Source organism: Orycteropus afer, unplaced genomic scaffold (genome assembly GCF_000298275.1).
Source record: "Orycteropus afer afer isolate SDZICR_OR568_19922 unplaced genomic scaffold, OryAfe1.0 scaffold00015, whole genome shotgun sequence".
In the NCBI taxonomy this organism is placed as follows: Eukaryota; Metazoa; Chordata; class Mammalia; order Tubulidentata; family Orycteropodidae; genus Orycteropus; species Orycteropus afer.
Window position 1 is genome coordinate 6,953,223 of NW_006921602.1, and position 6,347 is coordinate 6,959,569.

Genomic DNA, 6,347 nt, shown 5'->3' on the forward strand with positions numbered 1-6,347 from the left:
ATATAGAAAGAGTTCTGTATCTTTTTTTTTCCACTTTATATCAAATCATGGGTATTTTCCAACGCTACCAAACATTCTGTTATAACAATTCATAGAAGTTGAATTTCTCAGTAGAGGGTGCCACGATTTCTGTAACCATAGACTGACTTTCAAACATTCAAATGGTTTTTTAAAATGTTACTATTATAAATGATGCTGCCATGAGCATCTTTTTACTTCCATTTTTTGTCTATCTATCTGATTTTGTCCTAAGGATAAATTTCTAGTAATAGAATTACTGGCTTAACAGATGAATAATGTTTTGATGTATATAACCCAATAAATTTCCAGCAAATATATTCAGTTGACATTTCACCAGCCATATATGAGTGTATACCTCTCACTCTCCATTTTGAGCTTTATTGGAACCCATTGAGGCAGGTAGCTAATCAGGGAAATTGAGAACAGAGAGTGTGAGTAACTAGCTGAAATTCACCCAGCTGAGGCCCAAACTCTGGTCTCCTGGAATTGGTACCAGAGCTCTTCCTGCTGTGCCTCCCAGATAAAGAGATTTTCCTGAGTAATGGAGTTGTATAAAAATTTCTTTTTATATCAATACTTGTTGGCAAAAACAATTTTTTTAATCCTTAAGTTTTGTTTTGTTTTTTACCTTTTTTTGTGCTATGGACCCTTTTGGTAATCTGGTAATAACATTCTCAGAATAATATATTTATAGATATTAAATAAAATATATAGGATTACAAAAGAAATAGATTATACTGAAATATAAAGGCAAAATGATGGTGTAGTAATACATCTGCTTCTTTATTAATGCATTAAATAACAAGGTCTGGTACTAGGCAGTCCACATGGCTCCTGGGTGTCTCTGCATGTTCCTGCGAGTGTGCCAAACTACAGGGTTTACCCATTGCCTGATACTGAGCAGTTTCTGTAGCTAGTCACTTGGGCATCTAGACCAGCTTGTTTGCTGCCTGCCCAAAAAGTGTTGGGACCTTGGCCCTTGCTTCCTCTTTCATAACACAACTCATTGCATGTGCATGTGTCACTTGTTCTAGAAGATAACATAAGGGAATACCTCATGAACTTGAGGTAGGAAAAGCCTTTTGAATAGGACAGAAAAAGTATTAACATACTGGACCTCATTTAAACTTACAACATCTGTTCCTCAAAAAGCACCACTAAGAAAGGAAAAATAAAAGCCACCAAATGGGAGAGGAAAAATATATATGTGTGTGTGTGTGTGATATATATATATATATATATACATATATCCAACAAAGGACTCAAATAAAAAATATACAAAGAACTCCTACAAGTCAATTTTTAAAAGGCAGATAGTCAAGGGAGGAAATGAGCAAAGACTTGAATAAACACTTTTAAGAGTATATACAAATGCCAAATGACCAATGAGCGTATGACAAAGAGTTCATATCATTAGTTATCAGAGAAATACACAATAAAAATGATTCTAAAATACCAATATCCATCCCCTAGACTGGCTAAACTTTTAAAAACTAATAATGCCAACTGTTGGTAAAGATGTGGAGTAACTGACACTCTCATACATTGCTGGTGGAAATATAAATTGGTTTCAGTCACTTTGAAAAACTGGCATCTACTATTATTCCGTAATTACACTCCCACATAAATGCTCAACAGAAATGAGTAAGTACATGCACCAAAAGATACACATATAAGAATAATCACTGTAACACTATTTGTAACAGCCAAAAGCTAGAAAAACTCAAATGTCCATCAGCAGTAGAATGGATGAATAAATTTTGGTTATATTTAAAAATCAGAATGATCTACCACTACCTATTTTTATATACCAAAGATATATACTTCTGTGTATATGCACTATACCTGTATACATGCACTTCTGTGTATATATACTTCTATAAGGCTGGTGGTTCAAACCCACCAGCCACTCCTCAGAAGGAAGGTTGAGCAATCTACTTCTGTAGTGATACTGCCTCAAGAACCCAAGGAGGGGTCGCTATGAGTTGGATCTGACTCAATGGCAGTGAGTTTTTTTGTTTTTTTTTTTTTAAGAGTATCTACTGTATCATTCAATTTATATGAAGTTCAAAAGCAGGCAAAAGTAAATTTGGGTGACAGAAGTCAGAGAAGAGGTTACCTTTTGCAGGGAGGAAACAAAAGAAATTTCTGGCATTCTGGAAATGTTCTCTTTTTGACCTGAGTGGTTGGTTACATGGAGATACTCATTTGTAAAATTCACTGAACTTAATGTACTTAATGTTTATTCACTTTAGGTAAATTACACTTCAACAAAAAATGTTTACCAAATTAAACTCACATCAAAACTAAATTATGAACAAAATTCAAAATCATTTGGAAAAAAAAAAAAGGAGGCGGGGACCTGGTTTGCTGATCTGATAGAGCCTAGTGGAACCACTGAGACGGTCCCTAGCTGCCTTTCAGGCCTGGAATTGAACCCACATCTGTGGCTTCCAGCCAAAAAAAAAGACAGGCATATGAGTTGAACATGTACCTGAGATAGATACACTCCTTGGAGAGAACAATCATGCGGGAAAGAAGAACTGTTTATGCACAGGGAGATAGCTCAAGGGGGCAGGAGTGCATGCAGGGATGGACACTGGGAAAAGGTAACTCTCAGGAGGAAGCGGGAGGGAAACTGGTGCATTGGGGTAAATTGTAGTCAATGTCATGAGACAACATGTGTGAACTACTGTATGGAAAGTGAATTTGCTCTGTAAACTTTCACCCAAATCACACACACAAAAAAATGTTTACCAAAAAACTCAATTTTTTTTTTTTTCATTTCATGGAAATGTTCACATAGAGATGATTTGAGCTGTACATTTTTCTGTATGCATATAAAACCAAACCAAACTTCAGTGCCATCATGTCGATAGGATACATGGTGACCCTACAGGACAGAATAGAACTGCTCCATAGTGTTGCCAAGACTGTAATCTTTATGGAAACAGACTGCCTCATCCTTCTCCTACAGAGCAGCTGGTGGGTTCCTCCAGCCTTTCAGTGAGCAGCCAAGCACTTAACCACTGCACCACCAGAGCTCTTTTATATGAATAATTCCCCAATAATTACATTTATTTCAAAACAAAACAAAAAAACTTTGTGTTGACTCAACTTCCCTGCTAGCTATAGATATTTTTCCTTTATTTTTTGCTCCTTTTTATGTCAAAATCCTAAAATAAGCAGTATGTACTCATTGTTCCCAATTATTCTCATCCTCTTTTTTTAAACTTTTTTTTTTTTAATTTGGGAAATTTCCAACATATGCAAAAGTAGAGAGTACTCATCACTCAGATTCAATTATCATCAACTCATAGTCCATCTTGGTTATGTATACCCCTCCCCCACACACTCCCATTGTATTGTATTGAAGCAGAACCCATTCATCTGCAGTTAGCATATACCTTTAAAAGAAAGACTTTTTTTTTTTTTTAATTTTATTTTGATTTGGGTGAAAATTTACAGAGTAAATTCACTTTTCATACAGCAGTTCACATAATATACTTTGTCTCATGTCATTGACCAAAATTTACAATGCAACAGCTCCCCTCCCACTTCCTCCCCATAGTTACCTCTTCCCAGTGTCCATCCCTCCATACTCTTCTATGCCCTGAGCTGTCACCCTGTGCATAAGCAGCCCTTCCTTCTCCCATGATTGTTCTCTCTAGGGCGTGTGTCTACTTGAGGTAAATGTTTAATTCACATGCCTGTACTTTGTTTAGCTGGAAACCACAGGTGTGGCTTCAATTCCAGACCTGCAGGGCAGCTAGGGGCCATAGTCTCAGTGGTTCCACCAGGCTCTATTGGACCAGCAAACCTGGTCCCCACCAAAAGAAAGACATTTTTAACCTAACCATAATATCATCATTATATACTTAAAAAATTAATTAACAACTTTAATATCATTAATTATCCCATCAATTTCAAATTTCCAGTTGACTCATAAATTATATTGCACACTTTTTGTTTAAATTCAGAAACTAAATAAGATTCATATTGCATTGGTTGCTATGTATCCTAAATTTATTTTAATTAGAGATTTTCTCATTTTCCTCTTTTTAAAACTTTTAGTATATTTATTAAAGAAACTAAGTTATCTGTTCTGTAGAGTTTCCTACAGTCTGGATATTGCTGATTGCCATTCCCTTGGTATGTTGTCTAACATGTTCTTATCCCACTATTTTCTTTAACTTGGTAATTGGTAGTTATATCTGGGGACTTGATCAGCTTCAGGTCTGTGTTTGTGGACAAGAATACTGGTGGTGTGATCTCCTAATAGGAGGCAGAGAAGGTCTAGTTGTCTCTCACTTTCTCCGTATGATCATTTCTACATTTATTGTTTCCTTTGGCATTGCATTATTCTTTATTTAAGAACTGGAATATTTTCATGAGAGAAAACTTTCTCATCAGCTATCTGGCTATCCTGATATACAGTTTATATAGAAAAGGCAGGTTATACTTGGTTCTTTCCTCTTGCTTTCCAGTTTGTTTGTTTTCAAAATAAGGAAGTATTTCTCTAGCATCCTTCAGAAGTGACCAGTGAGAGGTGTTTTTTGTTGTTGTTGTTGTTTTTGCTATCATTATAATCTCATGGATTTCAACATATTTACTGTGTTTCAATTCATTTTTATGGATGGAAATTCCATTTTTATCTACTATTTTGCCAAAGATCAAAAAGGTTGATAATCTACAGTGTTTGTGAGGTGCTCTAAAGTTGTTCAACCTATATGGAGAGCAATTTGGCAACATTTATTAAATAAGAAAATGTCCATTTCCTTGGACAATTTATCCTACAGATACACTCACACATGTGCAGAGTGGTGTGTGTACAAAGATGTTCATTGCAGCCTTGTTTATTTTAGTAAAGGATTGGAAACAACCTAAATGTCCATTAAAACAGGAATGTTCAGCATGATGGAAATTTTTGGAAATGGACAGTAGTGATGGTTGCACAACATGAAAGTACTTAGTGTCACTGAATTGTACATGTAAAAAATGTTGAAAAAGAATTTTTTTGTTTTTAATTTGGGTAAAAGTTTACAGAGCAAATTCATTTTCCATACAACAGTTCATACACATTTGTTTCACGGCATTGATTGCAATCCCCATAATGTAACAGCTCTCTTCCAATTTCTTCCCTGTGGTTACCTTTTCCCTGTGTCCTCTCCTATGCATTCCTGCCCTCTGAGCTATCTCCCTGTCTCCCTATTCAAATATGACTGATTGTTCTGAGGAGTGTACCTACCTGGTGTAAATGTTGACATTATATGCCGATTGTTTGGCTGGAAGCCAGAGGAGTTCAATTTCAGACCTGAAGGGTGACCAGGGGGAAAAATCTCAGGGATTTTACTAGTTTCTATCAGATGAGTAAGCTTGATCTTTATAATGATTTTGAGTTTTGTTCTATATATTTCTCCTACTCTATCCAGGATCTCCTGCACTGATCTTTTGCAGGAGTGGCTGATAGTGGTACCCGGGCACCATCTAGTTCTTCTGGTTTCAGGGTCATGTAAGCTGAGGTTCACATGGTCCACTAGTCTTTGGACTAATTGTTTCTATGCATCTTTGGTTTTCCTCATTCTTCTTTGCTCTGGACAAGGAGAGACCAATTAAATTGTTGCATCTTAGATGGCCCTGTGCAAGCTTTAAAACACCAGACAATACTCACCAAAGTAGAATGTAGAACAATGTTTTTGTGTAGTGTGTTATGTCAATTGAGCTTGATGTTCCCTGGGACCATGGACCTTGAGCCCATGGGCCCAACAACTTCCTTCCTCAGGGTGGTTGGTTGTAGCTAAGAAGTTAGAAATAGCAAATTTTTTGTTATTTATATCACACCACAATATTAAAAATTAATAAATTTTTAAGAGGGATGGAATGAATAAACAAGCTAAGGAACTTTCAAACAAAGTGCTAGTGTGAAGTACCAGTCTTACAAAAATGAAGAGAAATTTTGCCACAGCATGGAATCTGGACTTGGAGTCTATTTAAGACTTTTGGGATGATATGATTGGATGATATGTTTTAAACGTGGCAAGAACATGTATTTTGGGGCCAAAGGGTGGAATGTCATGTACTGAATTGTGGTCCACAAAAACATATGTCAACTTGGCTAAGTCAAAATTCTTAGTATTATGTAATTACCCTCCATTTTGTGATATGATGTGATTATCCTGTGTGCTGTAAATCCTAACCTCTATTATGTTAATGACACAGGGTTTGTTGTTGTTGTTGTTAAGTGCCGTCGAGTCGTTTCCAACTCATAGCGACCCCATGCACAGCAGAACGAAACACTGCCCGATCCCGCGCCAGCCCCACAATCC